This window comes from Vulpes lagopus, chromosome 13 (genome assembly GCF_018345385.1).
Source record: "Vulpes lagopus strain Blue_001 chromosome 13, ASM1834538v1, whole genome shotgun sequence".
In the NCBI taxonomy this organism is placed as follows: domain Eukaryota; kingdom Metazoa; phylum Chordata; class Mammalia; order Carnivora; family Canidae; genus Vulpes; species Vulpes lagopus.
In genome coordinates, this window is record NC_054836.1 from 5,629,158 (window position 1) to 5,651,562 (window position 22,405).

The following is a 22,405-nucleotide window of genomic DNA, read 5'->3' on the forward strand; positions in this document are numbered from 1 at the left end:
CAGGCTCAGGCCCAGTCCAAGACAGGAGCAGGTCTGGCTCCTCTGAGGGATGCATGGGTGCTAGGGTGCTAGTTTCCAGCTAACTGGAATGGAAATATGTGGATCATTACTATTAACATTGCATCTTCAGTAATCCAGAAAGTGGTTCCTTTATATCCTCTGTGACAAATAAACCCTATTTTTTTTCTCTTTCAGCTGTCAAGCACTTAAAATTTCAAACCTATACTGAAGAAGAAATTTGAATCCGGCTCTTAAGAAGGTAACAGATGGGCAAATAAGATATTTTTGTATAGAACAGGTTACACATGAAAAGTCTCGTGATAACAAATTCTCTATTACCTGAATAGAGGTGATATAATTTTCCTGCAATTCCACAGAAACAACACAAAAATAGAAACACCGTAATAAATGACTTCCAGCTGGTTAGAGTTCTCCAGCTCCTCACTACTATTCAGTCTGTCAAGAGTCTATTATTAGATCCTACTGCTTAGGGTCAGCCCTCTGAAAGAGGCGATGTGGAAGAGAAGGAAAGCTGTTGAATACAGCAGTGAGGAGCATGAGCCTTGCAGCTCCAAGGTGGGGCTATATTTCCCACTGGGTGACCTGCTGTTTATGTGACTTTAGCCAAGTGACTTCACTTCTCAGAGCTTAGTGTTCTGCTCTGTAATATGAGGACCAAAAAAATCAGCAACCTTACAGGATTGTTTTCAAGATGATATGAAGTGATGGAAAAAAAATGCTCAGCACAGACTTTAACAATCTTTACTATAATATACTGGAATTATACACTTGGATGCTTCTCTCTTATGATCACCAGAAGGATAGCTCCGTCCTCCTCTTGGTGTTTGCATCCTTCCTGGATGCCCAGTTCTGGAACTAAATAGTTAATGAATCAATGAATTGTGTCTACTAAATGTACGTATTTTTACGTGAAAGCCAACCAAAGATATATACAAAAAAAGAAAAGTTGGGTGGGGGGTGTTGCATGAAAGGAGTAAAGAGGCACAGAGAGGCAGCAGGTGGGAGGGGCAGCTATTGCAAGGAGCAGCAGAGAAGTGGGCAGCAACCCCCCAGTGCAGGTCAGAGAATGCACACATGAAGTGTAGAAAAGAAGATCTGAGCTTGACTGGCCAGAAGCAGGAACCAAAGGGCCACCTCACTGCACCTCAATAACCTACAAAGGCACTGCTGACCCACACCAAAGACAACACATGCAGAGCACTACGATAATAATAAAACTAATCTATCTAGGAGATTCCTGCCCATTTCTAATCCGAAAGATGTAAATCTCAAGTTCCCTTGTGTGGATGCAGAATAAACACTATAGGACAATCTCTGCAGAGTGCAGATCCATTCATCAGCCAAGAGAGATGGTTACTGCATGCAGCCAAACGCAGCAGCTAGCCACAGGGTGACATCCTATGGCCACACAAGCAGTCCCACACACATCATGAGAGCACCAGGAGCCTGCCACACTACAACAAATCCCAGTTTTCTCCAGCAGAAGGGAAAGGACAGAAAGGCAAAAATGTTTTACTGTACGTGAAAGAGGAAACAGACATCTTGTACTTGCCTTCTGACAGAAGTCAGTTTGACAAGAGATGAAACAAGAAAGTTAACTAAGACAGTATGGAAAGCAGAAGAAAAAAAAAAGAGAAAAAAAAAAGAAAAAAAAAGAAAAAAAAAGGAAAGTAGAAGAAAAACCAGGTTGTCGTCAGCTCATGGGTACCAAGGGATAAGAGGAGGCTCAGTGGCAGGCAGGACTGCCCGGGGAATATAGGAGTGCATCATCTGACCAGAGAAGCAAGGAGGAGGAGCAGGCCTAAGGTTGAAAACAGTTTAATAAGAGTAACCATGGAGAATTGGGGTGGCAGACAGCTAGCCAGAAGAAGAAACAAATGGTGCACAGCGCTGAGCAATTGCCTGATTTTATGTCAACAGGCCAGGCCCAATCTGCCCAGGTGCAGGCCTTTCTCCAGCACTGCTCAGGAGCCCAGGTGCAAGCAAGAGGACAAAATGGGGGATCCCTGGGTGGCGCAGCGGTTTGGCGCCTGCCTTTGGCCCAGGGCGGGATCCTGGAGACCCAGGATCGAATCCCACGTCGGGCTCCCGGCGCATGGAGCCTGCTTCTCCCTCTGCCTGTGTCTCTGCCTCTCTCTCTCTCTCTCTCTCTGTGTGTGACTATCATAAATAAATTTTAAAAATTTTAAAAAAAAGAGGACAAAATGGTCAGGACGTGTAGTAGAACTGATTTAATACTTGGATTATGGGTTCTAAGTTCAATCAGGACGAAAATAAAGATGGAAAGGTTCAGAGCAAAGGAGTCAGCAAACTAGAGGTCCCAGTGGGATCAAAAGAGAAGGTAGGGGACAAGGTGGATGGGCAGTGTAGTGTGGGGGAAGGGAGTGCATGGAAAAGAGAAAATATCAATCTGAGCCATGAGCAGACAAGGCCTAGAGAGGGGGAGATGGAGTAAGTTGGAGGGAAGATCACCAGTGATAGAAGCCCCCAAACCCTTGTAGTCAGGGAAGTAGGTTGGTCATCCAATGAGCTGAGGCGGGGTGGAGAACAATGAAGCAGTCATGAGTGATGGTGGGATTAACGAGAGTGTCAGCAAGTCACGGTTACAAGGGGGACAAAAGATGGTTATCCTTATGGCTTGATGCTTGTAAAAATCAGGAGTTGTTACCAGAAGGTAGAAAAGCAAAAATCTAGTCCCACCACACCAAGCACAGGGGCCACCAACCCCACCTTCTGAGCAGTTTTGTCACTCTGCAATGATAATACTAATCTACCTAGTTGGGTAGTTCCTGCCAGTTTTTATTCTGAAAGAAATCTATCTTTCCCCTGCATTTATTCAAAATAAATACTAGTCCATTATTTCTACAGGTTAGTAGAACTTTTCCTAAGAGAAAATCTTCAGTGGGGATGCCTGGGTGGCTCAGCTGGTTAAGCGCCTGCCTTTGGCTCAAGGTATGATCCCAGGGTCCTGGGATGGAGCCCCTGTGTCAGGCTCCCTGCACAATGGGGAGTCTGCCTCTCCCTCTCCTTCTGCCTCTCCCCTCTGGCTCAGGCTCTCTCTCGTGCTCTCTCTCAAATAAATGAGTAAAATCTTTTAAAAAAAAAAGTTCAGTGATTGGGAAATTTATCTGAGAATGTTCAAAGGGGTCACACATTTACTTACATGTTAGCAGTATAATTAATACTTTCATTAGATTTTTTTTAAAAGATTTTATTTATTCATAAGATACAGAGCTAGAGAGGCAGAGACAGAGAGGGAGAAGCAGGTTCCCTGTGGGGAGCCCAACGTGGGACTCAGTCCCTGAATCCCAGCATCACACCCTGAGCTGAAGGCAGGCGCACAACCACTAAGCCACCCAGGCATCCCTCATTAGATTTTTTTTAAATGCCAAGTTTTTATCATATCTTACACTAACTGGAGGGCCTGCCTCAACATTGGAAATCTATTTCCTTGTCATTTATACTTAAGGTCACAGGGATCTGGCGTAGTTTTTACTCTCTCCCTGTCATCAATACTCTGTAATACTCTCACTGATTCAACCGATGGACACATTTATGATGCAGTACTTCATGTTACTGGAGATGTATTTCAGGGTTCTTCCATTCTTCTGAATAGATCTGTACAGGAGTTGTTTACTTCAGGAAATTTTCATGGATACCCACATGTCTAGTCCCCATCCTTCCAACCAGATGCTACCCTGTTCTGCGAGGGGACTCCCTGAGCAGGTCTGTTAGTGCATTTAATACATCTGATTGTTAAATAACACAAGCTTTATGACAAAGTACAAGTACCTAACCTCTGAACTTATGTATGCATAAGAGAAAGAACTTCAGGGGGCTTTTGTATCAATGCAGGAGTTAAATGCCTAGAAAGCACTTAAGAGGGTGCCTGCAATATGATAACTGCCACAGAAGTATTTGCAATTCTTATAAGGATTTTTATTTACATGTCTCTCTCTTTGTGGACTTTTCAGTACCTTTATTTTTTTTTTAAAGATTTTATTTATTTATTCATGAGAGACAGAGAGCGAGAGGCAGAGATACAGGCAGAGGGAGAAGCAGGCTCCATGCAGGGAGCCCGACGTGGGACTCGATCCCGGGACTCCAGAATCACATCCTGGGCCAAAGGCAGGCACTAAACCACTGAGCCACCCAGGGATCCCCTTCAGTACCTTTAAAATAGAGACTAAGTCTTAATCGCTACTCCCAGTGCCTGGTACAGTGACTGGCAAATCAGAGATATTCAGTGGATGAATGCAGGGATCAATCAATATGTCAATTTTTATATCACAAAAATGTGAAAATGTGGATATTTAGAAATAAATGAGGGATTACCTTATTTGTAACCTGCCTTGTTTAAAATTAATTTAAGGCAGCTCCTAAACTACAGCCCAACATTTCAAATTGGTAATTAAATGAAACAAGTTAAAATTAAGAACAGAGCTCCATTATCAATACCACTAAGAAGTCAGTGGACTTGAGAATTAAGTACACTTACATACATTTTTACTCTAAGAATCAGAAAATTTTCACTTTTGTGGTAGGAGGGGAAAAAAAGCCCAAGGCCTTGGCTCCAGACCAGGATGTGCAATCCTAATTTCTTCCACAGATCTAGAAACCAGGGAAGGGAAAAATAAACTGTAACAAGAGCATTCCCCTATGTCCTCTGTCACATGTCTGCAATAGGAGAGTCTCAGAGCTGTTCTGATAGAAGGGAATCAATTGAGGCATCCAAAAGAAAAGGCATTTCTTTTCTTGAGGCATTCAAGTTATTATGACTAAAGGCTCAAAATGTTCATAAAGCCCACAGGTGCTCATAGTAGAGAAGTGGCTTCTCTCAGTCTAGGGCAGAAGACAGTCATTCTCTGTACTTCCATCTCGTTTGTAACATTTCTATGGAACACCTGATCTGGGATCACAACATATCCCAATTTAAAATTAGCACTGCTGATATTTTAATATTCTGGTTCTTTTCAGATGATTTCTAACACTGCTGAAAACGAGTCTGTCACAGAACTAGCAGGATTTCCCTCTTCCACTGGTGCATGAAGAACACCACCGTATTCACGAACATAGAATTTAATGAAAGCCCACATTAAATAAGGTCTGGGAGCGTTCATGTTTCACAGTGGAAGAGAAATGTTTATCTTATCCTCATGGTCATCCAAGAAGAAACCTCTGTAGGGAGGATGAAAGTGAGGAGTTAGAGGGAAATCTTTACCAAGTGGAGCCTGTGTCTGCTTGCTGGAAGAGTCCCCCATTCCTGTTCCTGGATGGCCCTTCCACCCTTGCCCTCATGCTGCGGAGCAGAATGCGCCAGCAGAATCTAAGGCAGACGGACGGATAAACACAAATTCAAGCATGAATACTCAAAGCAGCAGCAAATGATGAATAAACTTCTCTTCTCCACATGCTGGAAGTTCTCCTGATGACTGCAAACTCCGAAACAGGCACATGAAAAGATCACCTGTTTTTTTTCAAATAACTTCCCGGCTTACCCAAAATCAGTTTGAGCAGTAACTCCTCTCTTGCTTTCCCAAGTAAGCCAGCATTCACACATACAAGCATTCCCACCAGTGGAGCACTGTTCAAAAGGTAAGTATGAAGCACAACACAATTCAACACACACACACACACACACACACACATACACACACACGTCTTAGGGAATTTTTCTTTAATTGTTAAGCTTTTTTCACTTACTTCTTTTTAACAAACAAAACACAAACGGAGGTCTTGATCTGACAGGGAATGCATATGAAGATTAAAATTTCCAAGTGTGAATCTCTTCGTTCTGCATCCTTTCATGAGTGTATAAATGGTTGCCTGGGAAGCCTCTCAAAGAGGTTCCAATAAACTCTTTTCCAAGCCTGCAGGCATGACTCACTACTTTGCGCCCACAAAGTAAGTCTTCCGGAGTTCTTAGAGGCAGGTATTTTTGCAATCTGGATAACATTGAAAAAAAAAAGGAGAATTATATATTTTGAATACAGATTTCTAACAGGAATAAAAGCTAAAAACAGGTTGCTGGTCACATCAAGTTTAGAAGAAACTGTAGATTCGAATATGCCCATTCAATCCCAATCAGTTAATTGCAGAGCATTATTTTCATGGCAATGTGTTGACATGAGAACGACGAAATGTTACAACAAAAGAAAACAGAGAAGACGCAGGAACAGTTGAGGCCGTGGACATGACAAAGGCGAGTAGTCAGAGGGGTGCGACTGCCCTCCCCTCTCCCTCCAAAACACCGCAGACCTACCCCCAGGTCAGGTTCCCTGGTATTTCTTGCAGCCTGTCTACACCTCTGCCCACAATGACACCACGACTTCATTAACAACACAGATTTCCCCCCACCCCATGCCAGCACATACGCAGCCTGGGGCGGGGGCACCTCTGAAGTTTCTACTTTAACCCCAGTAGATGCACGGAAGGAGGCTCTGCCTGCAGACTCCCGGGGAAGGACAGAATCTTATGTAATGAGAGCAAACTAGAGCAGGAATATCGATAACAGCCTCGAGGCCAAGGCCAGAAGACAGCATGGTTCCGAGGCCGCCTCTGCTGCCTCAGGACAGAGATGGGATCAGGCCCAGCAACGGAGAAGAGCAGGGAGATGGGGCCGGGGCTGGACACAGGGCAATTCCATCAGAAGGGCCTCGGACTCCTCTCTCAGCCCTTATCCCAGCCTGGCTGCTTCTTACAACACCTTCTCAGAATCCTCTTAACATTATCGAATTTTCTTTCACTGTGGTCAGAACAATCATCGTGTAAAACTGAGTAAGTTAAAACTAACTCTGTTGGAGGAAAAGCAACGGCAAACTTCCACCTCTACTCCCCAGCTACACGGCTGTCTCAGCTTTTCCGGGCTGTGGGGTAGGAAGAGACACACCTAGAGTGGAAGCCCTCAACAGTGTTTCCCTAGAAAATGAGACTATTCTGCTAACGCAGCATCCTCACACCACGGCTCAACCATGCCCACCCTGATGGCTGGGGTTTAGACTTCGCTCAGTGGCAATGGTCCCTTACTCCCCTCAGGATAAAAATCCAAACTCCCCTCGACTTAGGTTACCAAACTCTTCATCAGCAGAACCCTTAAAAGTGGCCTGCACTCTACTGTGACCTTGAACCTCTTTAAAAAAAATTGCCCCAAACCAGGTTGCAACCGAAACCAGGTTGCCTACTATTTATTCACAACATCCTAGCAAGGAGAAACCAACCGCATTTCAGATACAATTTTCTTTCTGATGCAATTTTATATATATATATATTTTTTAATATTTTATTTATTCATGAGAAAGAGAGAGAGGCAGAGACACAGGCAGAGGGAAAAGCAGGCCCCATGCAGGGAGCCCGACGTGGGACTCCATCCCAGGTCTCCAGGATCAGGCCCCGGACTGAAGGCGGCACTAAACCGCTGAGCCACCCGGGCTGCCCTCTGATGCAATTTTAAAATGAACTTTAAAAAGATTAAGGCTTGTTCTGCAAAACTCATTACCATTCACCCAGATGACTATCAATTATCAACTAGACTACTTAGAGTCTAGAGATTTTTAACCATTCTTTTCAATGAGGATTCAATCATTCTTTCTTCCCTACCAAGAGTGAATCTTCCCTTGCACTGCAAGACTGCAATAAAATGTTGGCATGTGTTCATAACGAAACTGTCTGAGATATTCTCTTCAACAAACCCTAACCTCGAACAGGTCCTAATGCCCTGCAGTTTCCAGCACGTTCCTTAGTCTTCAACCTTTGAATCCAGAGCAACCTCCCTTGAGAGCAACCCACAGAGCCTGACATTTCCCCTGGCTTTCTGTCTTCCCTCTGCTTATCACAACCTCCATGTTCTCTGTTTCCTTGTATCTATCCTCCCAGACCTGGGTCTTATGTCAGTTTCTCTAGAAGGCTGCCTTGAGTATCTGGACTGCAGGCCCTCCCTGGTGCTTCCACATCAGAGCTACCACTACCCTGCCCTCCTTCACTAGACTGGAGGCTTACTTAAGACAGCACTGAGTCTTTTTATTTCCGGACATTTACCTCATCTCAGAGCCTGGCTCAAAATGAGCACGTTAATAAATAAATGTCTGTTGAATGAATGAATGCTAACAATAGCCCACAGGACAGGAGTCAACCTTCTGGGCACAGGTGTTCCATCCCCCTATGCAACCTGCTTGTAGACGCTCTGATTTGGATCAAGTCAAAATCTGATGGATAATGCAACATTAAGAGTGATGTCTCTGCATCTCTGTGTTAAGGAGATAAAGTTGGAAAACCATGTAGTCCAAGGGGGAATCCAGGCACAGCTAGGAAACCATGCCCAAATGTACTCTGGCCCTGAAGACAGCCTGTCTCCCACGGAGGTGGAGCTGGGATCCATAAGACGGTCCATACAGCACCCCCTTGCAGCTCCAGCGCAGAGTGACACTTCCTGATCCGCTCAAATCCACCAAGAAGCACAGACGGCCCAACGAGGGCTGAGGGAAATGTACAATTTCCTCTACTTTAACAACAAGAGGAAAAAAATACAGAGGACCTTAGAGGAGAGCACAATTTAAAAGGGGAAAATTAGAGATGAATTAACAAGTGTAAAGCATCCTGACAGATCTGAATCTTCTTGGCACCAGAACAAAAAAAATTTCGTTTTTGAGGTAGCCTGGGTGGCTCAGCGTTTTAGGGCCGCCTTCAGTCCAGGGCATGATCCCGTCTGGGATCGAGTCCCACGTCAGGCTCCCTGCATGGAGCCTGCTTCTTCCTCTGGCTCTGGCTCTGGCTCTGGCTCTGGCTCTGGCTCTCTCTTTAAATCTTTAAAAAAATTTTAGTTTTCAACACATGTTAGGTAGGTTTGAGGGAATATAAAGGTCTGGAGATGAACCAGGGTAATTCAGGAGGAACTCTTTTTTTTTTTTTTTTTTTTTTTTACTGTTTGTTGGCTTTCCAATAGGGGCGAGAGGACTTTTCAATGCCTGTAGAAAAAGGTAGCTTCTGTTCCCCATGCACTTGCCTTCCTCTTTCTGACGTCTGGAACAAACCCACTGAGGTCTGGGTAGGTGCTGCAGGACACAGCAGACCAGGCCCAGGGGCTGCCTTCTGTGCACAGATGTGTCTTCCTCTCACGCTAGAAAATGTGCACTTGGTTCTAAGACCTTCCAAGCATGCCTGTAGAGCCGTAGGGTTGATGGCAGGCTCCCGTCTACTGCTGAGGGGTGGTTCACATGTTCCTGGGGGGCAAGGAAACTAAACAGACATGAGTGTCCCTATAGAAGCCATGGCATCCCTTCACACAGGCTCAGGCAAGTGTCCAGGGCACAGCACAGTGGGTCCACACAGAACTTTCCTGATGGACTTCCTCGCAGTGTACCAGTTACATAGGACAGTGCATGACGCTTCAGCCAGTATATCCTCCCATCCAAAATGGCTCAATATTTATCTTCTTTTTAAAGATCACTTCAAGGCCTTAGGACAATGATTTGAATAGCAACCGCAGGAAGCGTACCTGCCAGATATGAGCAGCAGAAATATGCCTAACTCTGAGCCCCCAGGAGGGGAGGGCCCGCAGCTCAGCAGCAAGACCACAATGGGTGTGAGTATGGGCCAAGGGAGGGAAGGGGGCTCCCGGATGCAAAGCTCTGCACAGCTCTCCTTACTGACTATAAAAGAGCCAGCAGCTACCCAAAGATTGTCTACTTAACAATAGCTCTTTAACTGACCTGATGACAAATTAATTCTTTGTACTCCACTTGAAACTGCTCAGCCTTTCTCACTCTTGCACACCTATACTTAGAAAAAAGAATGACTAATCTTAAAACAAAGGAGCGGTACACTGAACAGCCCTCATACAACTGAGACAGAAATGTATGCAATACTATTCTACATTCTACATATGTATAAGCACCTTAAAAGAGACTTAGAATAGAACAGGTGGGAATCCCCCACAGGAATTTAAGAACCTTTTGACGGACTGAAAGTAGCCTTAAGGGGCCAGGGAAAGGATTTCCCGTGTGGTTGATTCAAAGCGGTACTCTGATTCTGAGCTGTCACACCAAGTGGTCATGAAGTGAGCAAAAACTTATTTTTAAAATGTATTTTTTTAACTTCTCCCCCTCGGACTGAACTCCAAGACTGGCTACAAGACAAAATATTCTAACATACTCAAGACGATTTCTTAAACATGCTCATGGTAAGAAGGAACGTGAAGTTTTTCATGTTCTGAAAATACGCTCTAACCAGTCCTGCTCTATGAAACACTCACATCTCTCTATGAAATTAAGTGTCTGCAGATGTGGATTTGCAGAATTGATATTTGGGGACATCATCAATTTCTCATGAGATTTTTTGAAACAGTTAAGCTCCCTAAGAACACATAAACTGTTGATTTAATGAACAAAAACCTAATTTACATATTATTTCAAGAACATTCCAATTAGATGCTAAAACAAAGATACATTATTCTTTTAAAATTCTTTCCCCCTTTTTAAATTTTTACTTAGAAACTGACTGGAGGTAGAAATGTAAATAAAGTCACTTGAGTGCAGGAGTAATCAGACAAAAAAAAATCAAAGTCATTGAGAAATTCACCCCACAAACAACATGACAACAAGCGATCTGTAATCTGAACTCCTAAAGTTTAGCTGCTTTCCAGGTGACAGGCCTGTGGCAGGCTTGCCTACTATGATATCAGGACAGGTGTCCAAGAGCATGAGAACTCATAAGTCTTTAACATAATTTTATATACAAAAAAGATTTCCATCATATTACGTAGAATAAATATATTGTGATGTTTACTAGATAAGCTTCAATATGGATAAACATGTTCTTATGCTGAACTTTTTTCCCCAACAACAAGAGAGAACTGAAGCTCCCTTGGGCTAGAAATACAAAGTACAAGCTGTACAGCCATCTGAGCAGAACAAAGCAGTTTGTATGGTACAAGGTACAGGGCATAAAGATTTTTGTAATTTTTTAAAAGTAAGCTCTACACCCAATGTGGGGCTTGAACTCAATACCAGAGATCAAGAATTTCATACTCTACCGACAGAGCCACCCAGGTGCCTCCAGGGTATAAAAATTTTTAAATGAAACCAAAAAAAAAACAAACATTAGAGGAATGGAATAAAGACTCAACATGGCTATGAACTACTTCAAATCTTTCTTAAGCCTAGACAACTTTTTTTATTCTTAGAGCTTGAAACACAAAATCTACATATTTGGAATATAAAAAAATAACAGGCATGGGTTAAACATAACAGGACACACATAGATGAGACAATTAACAAAATTCTTAAATTGAATCTACACTGTGCTTAGTGATTTGCTTCTGAAAAGCAGTGTGGAAAACGGTGGGGAATAAATTTACAGGGAGAAGCCTGCCAACACTACCCCTAGCCAGGTGATCAAGGTTAACATCATGGGGTAAGTCATGATGATGGCATGTTCCCTTTATACAATGTGGTAGGAATATTACCTCACTTTTGTGGTTTTCCTCTCGAAAACCCATAAACCCCGGTGTAATCAGGGAAAACAGAAAAACCCAAACCGAGGGACATTCTACAAAACATCTGGCCAGTATTCCCCAAAATGACAATGTCATCAGAAACAAGCAAAGTCTAAGAAACTGCCAGAAGAAATTAAGGAGACAGGATGACAAAAATGTAACGTGATATCCTGGGTGGGTCCTAGAACAGGAAAAAGACATTAGGGAAAAACTAGTGAAATCTGAATAAAGTGTGGGTTTTAGCTAATAGTAATGTACCAATATTTGTTCTTTAATTGTGCCAAATGCAGCATGATAATGTAAGAGTCAGCAACGGGGGTAACTGGGTGAAGGACACATGGGAACTCTCTGTACTATATTTGTAACATTTCCACACATCTAAAATCATTCTAAAGAATTTATTTAAACTCTTCAAAAATGAGTCCACAGCCCCTATGTAGGAGACTTCAGGTGAGTGCTGCAGCGCCGGTTACAACAGCCGACACAGGCCAGAATCCCGACTGTTCTGCACACTGACGAACACTTCAGCCAATTTGGGAACCTGTCTAAGATGCCAGGAGATCACAGATGGTGTGCACACGACAAGAACAAACATCTCTGGAGTGCCTAACACCCCCATTTGAAGTGAAAAATAGGCAGTTTTATGCAAGAAAAAAGACAAAGGCTAAACAAGTTGGCCTGGAGCCATCAGTGCTCTGTGAAAATACATGACAAACCAGCCTTCATCTTTCACTTAGCAAATACCACTGCCAGAATCCAAGCAGGTGTGAAAAAGAGTTATGCAGACTTCCCTCATGCCGGACAAGCTTTGAATCCTATTTCCTTACCATTAAAAAGGTATATCAGAGAAGTAAGGGCCCTGAATTCCTTTAAAGATTTGTGGAAGAAAGTAGGCTATGTTTAAAAAAAAAAAAACAACACTTATTTGACCAAATAGCACATAAATTATTATCTATTTTCAAGAATCTGTCTGGACAGGGAACATGTGGTACCATGCGAGCCATGTTTTGTGAGGAGGAGGCAAAGCCTTTGAAGTGCTGCTCAATATAGAAAAACATTTTGTCTTTATAGAATAAACATGTGGCATGATTCTGTTTGCTGCAATGAATTTCTTTAATTGCCTTGAATTTTAATCGAAAAAGAAATCTGGGGATTTATCTTCTCTAAACAAAAAGTTCCAGAATTTGCAAACTAGATGAATATGCAGTACTTATTAGGCCAGAAAATTTAAATATAAATGCCTTTAAATTTTCAAAAAACTAATATACTGTCAATCAAAATCACAACAGTTTTAAAGGAAGAATGACCAACTTTTAAAGCTTACACAGGGGTGCCTGGGTGGTTCAGTGAGTTAACTGTCCAACTCTTGACATCTGCTCAGGTTATGATCTCAGGGTCGTGGCATCAAGCCTCAAGTCCGGAGTCCCGCTCAGCGGGGAGTCTGCTTGAGATTCACCCTCTCCCTATGCACAAAGTCTTAGAGTTCATGTGAAAGGAAAAGGATCCTTTTCTGGAAATTGCCCAGAAAAATCTGAAAAATAGTAATAATGATAATGATGAGGATAATGATGATGATGAAGGGGGTCCTGTACTACCAGGTCTGATAATTCAAACTGTGGTATAGGCTTAGAATCAATAGATCAATGGAAAGGAGTAACACTTCTAAAACTAAAACAAATATTAAAAATTGGTCCACATATTCAAACATTTATTGAGTGCACTGTTGCTGGCTGCTGGATGGTGAATAAAACAGGCAAGGTCAGTCAAACCAAAAAGACAAAGTACGCAAAAACTGGTTAACCACATGGGAAGAAAATAAGTTAGATCTATATTTCTTATATCTTACATCTGAACATATCAACATCTCAGATATTTAATCATACAGAATATCCTAGCATTATGAGAATAAAACATAGCTGCATATATAATTTTGTGATGGGAAAGATGGGAGTTCCAGAATAATCACTGTGAAGTATGTTTATCTAAATGTCAATAGGAGCACCGTTAAGTAAGTGAGTTAAATAAGTGACTGTCGAGCCACGTAATGGATTATGTTGTCATTAAATTGTTAGTAAAGATACTTATTTATTAACATGAAAGTGTCAGTATTTAGTAGAAAGGTAAAGTTATAAACGTTTTGTGTAGAGTAAGAAGATCTACATACAGGTATTAAATAAGACATCAACAGAAAAACATCTAGTGTTCAATAAAGATATCAATTCTCCTCAAATTAATGTATAAATTCAATGCATGAACTCAATCAAAGAAAGGTTTTTCATGGAACATGACTCTAAAATGCATATGGGAGAGCAAAAGACAGTAAGAAGGGACAATTTTTAAGTAGAGCAAGAAGGGAGGATTTGCTCCACCACACAAGACACCACAAAGAAATAAAGAAAATAAAGTGTGAAATTGGAGCAGGAAAAGAGGTAGACCAGTGCAACAAAATAGCCCCCAGAAGATCTCCACAGATGGAAATATGACAGAAGGGCCATGAGGCTAAGATGCACCCCTCACAGTAAGGGCTGCAAGAAAACTGGCTTTCTGGAAGACAGTAGAATGAAGTTTCTACCTCTCACAATATACACACAACTCCCTTTGAGATAGATTACAGGGGAGACTGTGCAAAGCAAAACTTTAAAACTTTCCATAGAAAACGCAGAATATATGACCTACCCTGAAGAATTTGCAAAATAAGACACAAAGAAACAAGGCCGGGCAGCCCTTGTGGCTCAGCTGTTTAGCATTGCCTTCAGCCCAGGTTGTGATCCCGGAGTGCTGGGATCCAGTCCCATGTTGGGCTCCCTGCAGGGAGCCTGCTTCTCCCTCTGCCTGTGTCTCTGCCTCTCTCTCTCTCTCTGTCTCTCATGAATAAATAAATAAAATATTTTTTTTTAAAAAAAAAAGGAAAAAGGAAACCACGCCAAAGAAAAAGGACTGATGAAATCTGACTGCATTAAAAGGAGAAGCTCCTATTCAGCAAAAGGTATTATTTAAAAGTGAACAATCAAGCCCTAAACCAGGAGAAGCTATTTGTACACACATATGGACAACAAGGAATAGGTAAGAAAAATATATAAAAACTGCCTAAGAATTAATGTAAATTAATCAAAGGAGGGGCACCTGGGTGGCTCAGTCAGTTAAGCATCTGCCTTCAGCTCAGGTCATGATCTTGGGGTCCTGGGATCAAGCCCCGCATCAGGCTTTCCGTTCAGTGGGGAGTCTGCTTCTCCCTTTCCCTCTCCCTCTGTGTGCGCTCTCTCTCAAACAAATAAATAAAAAATGTTTAAAAAAGAAAGAAACCAAAGGATAATGGGCACATAACTGGAATACACACTTCACAATAGAAACCCGAGGAGCCAGCAAACACATCAACTCTCAATCTCACTGGAATTCAACAAAGTTCTAATTAAAACCTCAAAGAGATACCAATTCATATCCACGAACCAGGCAGAATCAGTCTGATGATGACAAGTGTGTTGGGGGTATGCAGCAAGGTACAACCACTGCAGAGAGCAGTATCATTACACCGTGGGTACTAAATTTGAAGTTGTCCATATCCTAAGACCCAGGAATTTTCTGGTTATACTGACCCAGATGAACTAAGTGCATGCACTAAGGAAATAATGCTCAGAGCCACATGTTTTCAATAGTGAAAAATTACAAAACTTCAACATCTGTCAATAGGGAAATGTAGAGGTGCCTCGGTGGCTCAGCAGTTGAGTGTCTGACTCTTAGTTTCAGCTTAAGTCATGATCTCAGGGTCATGAGATTGAGCCCCCAGTCAGGCTCTTTGCTCGGCTGCGAGTCTGCTTGAGATTCTCTCCTTCTCCCTCTGCAACCCCTCCCCCCCCCCACACACACACACTTAGGCTCACACACACTCGTTCTCAAATAAATACATCTCTAAAATATTTGTGGTGGGGTTCCTGGGTGGCTCAGTCAATGAAGTGTCTGCCTTCAGCTCAGGTCATGTTCTGAGGGTCCTGGGATCAAGCCCCACTGGGCTCCCTGCTCCACAGAGAGTCTGCTTCTCCCTCTTCCCCTGCTCCTCCTTCCTTCACTCTGCATGCACTCTCTCTCAAATAAATAAATAAAACCTTTTTAAAATTTTTTTTAAAAATCAAAGACCATGTGAGGGATTTATAAAACTGAATACAGGGATGCCTGGGTGGCTCAGCAGTTGAGTGTCTGACTCTGGCTCAGGGTACGATCCTGGAGTCCTGGGATCAAGTCCCGCAACGGGCTCCCTGTGAGGAGCCTGTCTCTCCCTTTGCCCGTGTCTCTGCCTCTCTCTCTCTTTCTCTCTCTCTCTCTCTCTATGTCTCTCATGAATAAATAAGTAAAATCTTTAAAAACAAACAATACAGCGAGGCAATAAAAATGAGTGACTAGAGCCACAGATATCAATATAAATAAATCTCAAAAACATAACATTAGGCCAGAAAGGCAAGTACAGTAACATACTACATGCGCTGCAGTGAACGCTGTGATCTTTGTGCTGCGATGCCTCGGCTGCAGGGTCTCCTCCCCCAGCTACCGGGAGTGCTAAAGCCGACAGCTCTCAGGCGAAAAGAGTCGCCTCACCCAAGTTGTGCCCCTTCTCCAAGGGCAGCCTGCATCCAACTCCTGCTCCACGCATGGCCCCTCACCCCAACCTGGGATGATTCTGAAGGCCTATCCCTCCTTCCTCACTCCCCTTGGGATCCGCTGAGGCCTTCCCTGTAACTGCACCGCAGGCCGCCTCATCTCGCTTTCTGCCCAGTTCATAAGTGTTAATCCTAAAACTTCCTTACTAAACTGCCTGTGTGTTCATCTCCTTCTGCAGAGTCCACTTTCCTTGGAACTCTACTTGCTTTCAACAGATACAATTTATATCTTGTTTGAAAACATGTACTATGCAAATTTAGGAAGACAAATCATACCACGTGCGTGTATTTTCTGACCACAGTGGAATGAAATCAAAAGCAGAAGGAAACGGGAAAAGTCCACAAACACGTGAAAATTAAATACTGTGCTCTTGAACAAGCAACAGGTCATAGACGAAATGAAAAGGGAAATTAGAACATATCTTGGGGGGAAAAAACAAAAATAAAAACACAACATCTTAAAACTTATGAGATGCAACAGAAGCAATGCTCTGAGGGAAGTTCATAGTGATGAACACCCACATTAAGAAAGAAGTAAGATCCCAAATAAATAAGCTAACTTTATACTTCAAGGAACTGGAAAAAGAGCAAACTAAGCCCCAAGCAAGCAGGAAGATGGAAACAATAAGAATTAGAGCATAAGTAAACAAAATAGAGAGTAGACAAATAGGAAAAAACACAACTAAGAGTTGGTTTTTTGAAAAGAGTAACAAAATTGACAAGCCTTTACCTAGACTAAGAAAAAAAGAATATTCAAATAAATAAAATCAGAAATGAAACTGAGGAGACATATAAAGGACATATAAAGACAATACAAAAAAATCATGAAAGACTGCTGCGAACTACACATCAACATACTGGACAACCCAGAAGAAATGGGGAAAATCCTAGAAATGCACAATCTGAATGAAGGCCCGAATTAAAAGAAACAGAAAATGTGAACAGATCTGTAACTATTAAAAAGACTGAATTAGTAATCCAAAGCTTCCCAACAAAGAAAAGCACCAACAGCTTAGCTTCACTTGGTAAATTCTATCAAATATTTAAATAAGGAGTCAAGCGAATTCTTCTCAAACTGGTCCTGGCATTAAGACACACATGTAGGACAATGGAACAGGAGAGAGAGCGCAGAAATACACCCACACACATTCACAATCAACTGATCTCCAGTGAGGGCGCGAGGAGGGAAAGGACACAAAACGGGAAGGACGTGTTCAATAAATAACCTTGGGAAAACTAGATAGCCTCATTTAAAAGAATGAAACTGTAGTCTTATCTTCTATCACACACAAAAGTCAACTCAAAATGGATTAGAGGCAAACCTAAGGCTGGAAGCTGGAGGACTCCTAGAAGAAAACTAGGAAGAGGATGCCAGGAAAGAGCACCTCTGCGTATCTGCCCTGCATTGGTTCCTGCACTCCAAACCCACCCCGGGAGAAGTGAGATCTTCCTGCTGGGGACCCCTGATCTGGGCCAACGATACATGCACCTCCCAACAACCTTAGCGCAAAGGTTCATCTCAAGCAACCCACTGACACAAGTCAATGGGCTGGGTCTGACCACTTGGGGCACGGACTTGCTATACCCCTCATCAATGGGCTACCTGGCTACCACCCACCTCCCCCCAAATAGTGTCAGGAGAGGACGACTTTTACCCAGGCTCAGCTCGATGTGTTTGAAGCCCTGTTTCCTAAGACCTGGAAGCCAGACATCATGTGGATGGAGTAGTGTTGAAGTTCAATTTGCTCAGCTCCAGGGCACAGGTATAGTTTAAGTATCAAAGAGCTAAGTGCTACCATCAAGCAGCAGGAACAACAGAACGGAGGTCAAAACAAAGTCAGACCTGCCAAAAAGAAGACATCTCCAGCTCAGGAAGTGAGTTTACAGAGTAGAACCAATTCACTCCCTCCCCTAGCACCTCAGTCCCAGCTATTTCCGTCAGCAGTGCTCCTATGTCTATCTGGATCCCAAATTCTGTTTCCTGGCTTCCAGATCCCTTGTCCACCTCCTCTTCCTGCATACAGAGGCCCTACCCTGTGAGCCATACTCAGGCTTCAGGCTACAATCAAGAAATTGGCTGTTTAGCTTCCTACTTGGGAGAACGGACCATGGATCTGATTTGACCCACAGGCATTACCAGTTTCCTGGACCGTGGGCCACACTCACACCCACGAGTACCAACACAGTCACCACCATCTCAACCAGCCCCTAGCTCTCTTTCTGCCCAGGGATGTGGAGCCTCAAGCTTGTGTTTTAACTCAATCCCTGACTGCTTGGATTAGAAAGACCAAACTGCTTCCTGGAAGCTTAACTTCAATTGTAAAGATCAGGCATCCTCATGGGAATTCCAGGTTTTGTGAAGACCAGAAGAACCTCTTGCTGTGGATGATTCTTAAATATACTGTATTGGACATTCCAGCTTTAGCCAGACATTGGTTCAAAGAATTAGAGAAGATGATGCTCAGACTCACCTTCTGATTAATGTTCCAGGAGTCAGAGAAGAAAGAATGAAGGGCCTTAGAGGGGCCTACCTACCAGCAGCCTGAAATGAACAAACCAGTCTACTCAAGATCCTGCCAGAATTTTAGGCCACTGGCTTTCCTCGTTTGCAAAGTGATCCAAAGCATTCCAGCCACGTACAACCAAACACTCCCAAACTAAACTGTGAGGAAAGGAGAGAGAGACATGGCCTTCTTAAGTAGAGGTGTTCCAAAGCTTTAGCCAATCTGTGGCTTAATCTTAGGAATGGACATTGCCTCAAGCTCACTCACATTTCATGACCAACTGAAAAACTTGGGGGATCCCTGGGTGGCGCAGTGGTTTGGCGCCTGCCTTTGGCCCAGGGCGCGATCCTGGAGACCGGGGATCGAATCCCACATCGGGCTCCCGGTGCATGGAGCCTGCTTCTCCCTCTGCCTATGTCTCTGCCTCTCTCTCTCTCTATCATAAATAAATAAAAATTAAAAAAAATTGTTTATAAAAAAAAAAAAAGAAAAACTTCTCAAGGCTGTGTGAACTGAGTGACTGATTGTCCTATATGCACTACACTTTATTTAAAAACTAATGTTCTAAGGGCACCTGGTTGGCTCAGTGGTTGAGTATCTGCCTTCAGCTCAAGTTGTGATCCTGGGGTCCTGGGATCTTAAATAAATAATTAAAAAATAATAATAATAAAAAATAATGTTCTAATGGAGTCAGTATGCAGTTTAAGAGATAATCAGTATGTCTTTCTTTTTTTTTTTTTTTAGATTTTATTTATTCATGAGAGACACAGAGAGAGAAAGAGGCAGAGACATAGGCAGAGGGAGAAGCAGGCTCCATGCAGGGAGCCTGATGTGGGACTCAATCCCGGGTCTTCAGGATCACACCCTGGGCTGAACAGGTGCTTAACCGCTGAGCCACCCAGCCATCCCATCGGTGTGTCTTATAGAAATGCTGCACCTGTGGTGCAGCATTTAATCTGTGCTAGACTTTAAAACTGTGATGTCATTTTATGTAACCCTGAACTTCACTTCACATCTGCAAGGGTTCTTCTGTGATTAAATAGGTTATAATTCTAAGCAAAATTCAGAGCAACTGAATACTTATCTAAAAAGATTACCTTTGGCTAGAGATGAGAGCTGCAATGGAACTGCAGAGTCTCTGAACAAGGAGAATGAAAGAAGAGAAACAAAAGTACACTGATGCATCTTGTCATTTACTGCAGGTGAAGCCTAGCAGTAAAGAGACATTGGTCAATTGCTCTGACCCTGATGAATCTATAAACTGAGATCACTACTATGTATGCTTGCAGATGTTAACTGGAAAAGTTATAGTTATATATGCAGAAACCTTTTCTTCCTGGATTTGGCAGAAACATATAATTGTATTAAAAATGGTTCTAGAACCCTACCCAAAAAATAGAGGAAAAGTTTCATGACTTTGGTCTTGCAACAAAAGCAAAAACAGACAAGTGGGACTATATCAAACTAAAAAGATTTTGCACAGCAAAGGACACAATCCATACAGTGAATAGGAAACCTAGACAATGGGAGAATGTGCAAACCACATATCTGGTAAGGAATTAATATCCATAATATATAAGGACCTCTAGAACTCAACAGAAAATAGATGAAGATAGATAAACAGTATTTTTTTAAGACTTTATTTATTCGAGAGAGAGAGAGAGAGGCAGAGGCAGAGGCAGAAGGAGAAGCAGGCTCCACACAGGGAGCCTGATGCGGGACTCGATCCCAGGACTGTAGGATCACGCCCTGGGCTGAAGGCAGGCGCTAAACTGCTGAGCCACCCAGGGATCCCAGATAAACACTATTAAAAATGCACAAAGGTGGGATCCCTGGGTGGCGCAGCGGTTTAGTGCCTGCCTTTGGCCCAGGGCGCGATCCTGGAGACCCGGGATCGAATCCCACGTCGGGCTCCCGGTGCATGGAGCCTGCTTCTCCCTCTGCCTATGTCTCTGCCTCTCTCTCTCTCTGTCTCTCTGTGTGACTATCATAAATAAATTAATTAATTAATTAATTTTAAAAAATGCACAAAGGACATGAACAGACATTTCTCTAAAGAAGATATACAAATGGCCAACAGATATTATAAAAAGATGCTCAACATCACTAGTTATCATATGTATATCAGGGAAATACAAATTAAACCACAATGAGTTATCACCTCACACCTGTTAAAATGGCTTAAAAAATCCACTATCACCACCAACAGGGGCTCCTGGGTGGCTCAATCAGTACAGTATGTGACTGTTATCTGAGTGTTCAAGCTCCAAGTTCAAGCTCCATGCTGGGTGGAGGGATTACTTTAAAAAAATAAAATAATAGGGCAGCCTGGGTGGCTCAGCGGTTTAGCGCCACCTTCAGCCCAAGGTGTGATCCTGGAGACCTGGGATTGAGTCCCAGGTCATGCTCCTTGCATGGAGTGGGCTTCTCCCTCTGCCTTGTGTGTGTGTGTGTGTGTGTGTGTGTGTGTGTGTGTGTGTGTCTGTGTCTCATGAATATTATAAAATCTTTAAAATAATAAAATAAAATAATAAAACAAAATCTTAAAAAAAAATAAAACGAAAACAAGCTTCTCCCTCTGCCTTTCTGTGTGTGTGTGTGTATGTGTGTGTGTGTGTGTGTGTCTCATGAATATTATAAAATCTTTAAAATAATAAAATAAAATAATAAAACAAAATCTTAAAAAAAAATAAAACGAAAACAAGTGTTGGCGATGATGTAAAGAAAGAGGAATCCTTGTGCACTGTTGATGGGAATTTAAAATGGTTCAACTACTATAGAGATAAAAGTAGGTTCCTTAAATATTAAAAATAGAACTGTCATATGATCCAGAAATTCCACCTCTGGATATTTACCTAAAATATGTGATACCAGGATTTCAAAAAGATTTGCATTTCCATGTTTATTGCTGCATGATTCACAGTAGCAAAGAGGTGGAAACAATCTAAAAATCCATCACACAGACAAATGAATAAAGGAAATGTGATACATGCATAAAATGGAATATTGATCAGCCTTTAAAAAGGAAGAAAACCTGCCATATGTGACAACACTGGAAGGACCCTGAGGACATTATGCTAAGTGAAAGCAGCCTGCCGCAAAGAGACAAATACTGCACAATTTCCATTTATACAAGGCATCCAAAGTAGACTCATACAAGCTCCAAGGAGAATGATGGTTGTTAGGGGAGCTGAGGAGCTGAGGTTCACTATAAAGTTTCAGTGGTGCTAGATGAAAATTTCCAGAGTCACACTGTACCAACACCGTGCTTACAGTTAACAATAATGTACTATATATTCAGGAATTGGTTAAGAGGGCAAAAAACACATACTACAGTTCTATTTATGTTTAGGAATACATCTGTATTTAGCAAAGTGTAAAAACATGCATGAGAATGATAAACCCCAAATTCAGGACATGACACCTGGCAGAGAGAGGGTCAGGCTCGTGGAAAGAATGCACATCATGTTTTAATAACCACGTAACACTTTAGTCCTTTAATATTCCTTATGCTTTCTTTATATGCTTGAAATACTCTGTAGTTTTTAAAAATAACTTTAAAAGAAAAGGAACAGCTTGCCCCCCATCATCTACTCTCTACCTTCTTTTTACCAAAACAAGATGGAGAACATTCATATGAACAACAGATTACCATGGGTGTGCCTACATTTTGAAACAAGAACAAATTTTGAAGTAGGAGCAAAGAAAACAGAGCTACAGAGTCCTTTTTTTCTTTTATATTT

The 22,405-nt window shown here is 42.4% G+C and overlaps 1 long non-coding RNA gene and 1 pseudogene across 1 annotated transcript in view; one reads left to right on the forward strand and one right to left on the reverse strand.

The window, feature by feature from the left end:
• LOC121474710 overlaps positions 1 to 15,435 on the reverse strand; it is a 141,070-nt gene extending 125,635 nt beyond the window's left edge. The window contains exons 1-2 of the long non-coding RNA XR_005983485.1: positions 12,834 to 15,435; positions 5,725 to 5,966 (exon numbers count right to left, since the gene is read on the reverse strand). This is a non-coding gene — a long non-coding RNA (uncharacterized LOC121474710). The remainder of the gene's footprint in view (positions 1 to 5,724; positions 5,967 to 12,833) is intronic.
• A 114-nt stretch (positions 15,436 to 15,549) lies between these two features.
• Positions 15,550 to 19,043, forward strand: LOC121474708 (annotated as a pseudogene).
• Positions 19,044 to 22,405: the final 3,362 nt, after the last annotated feature.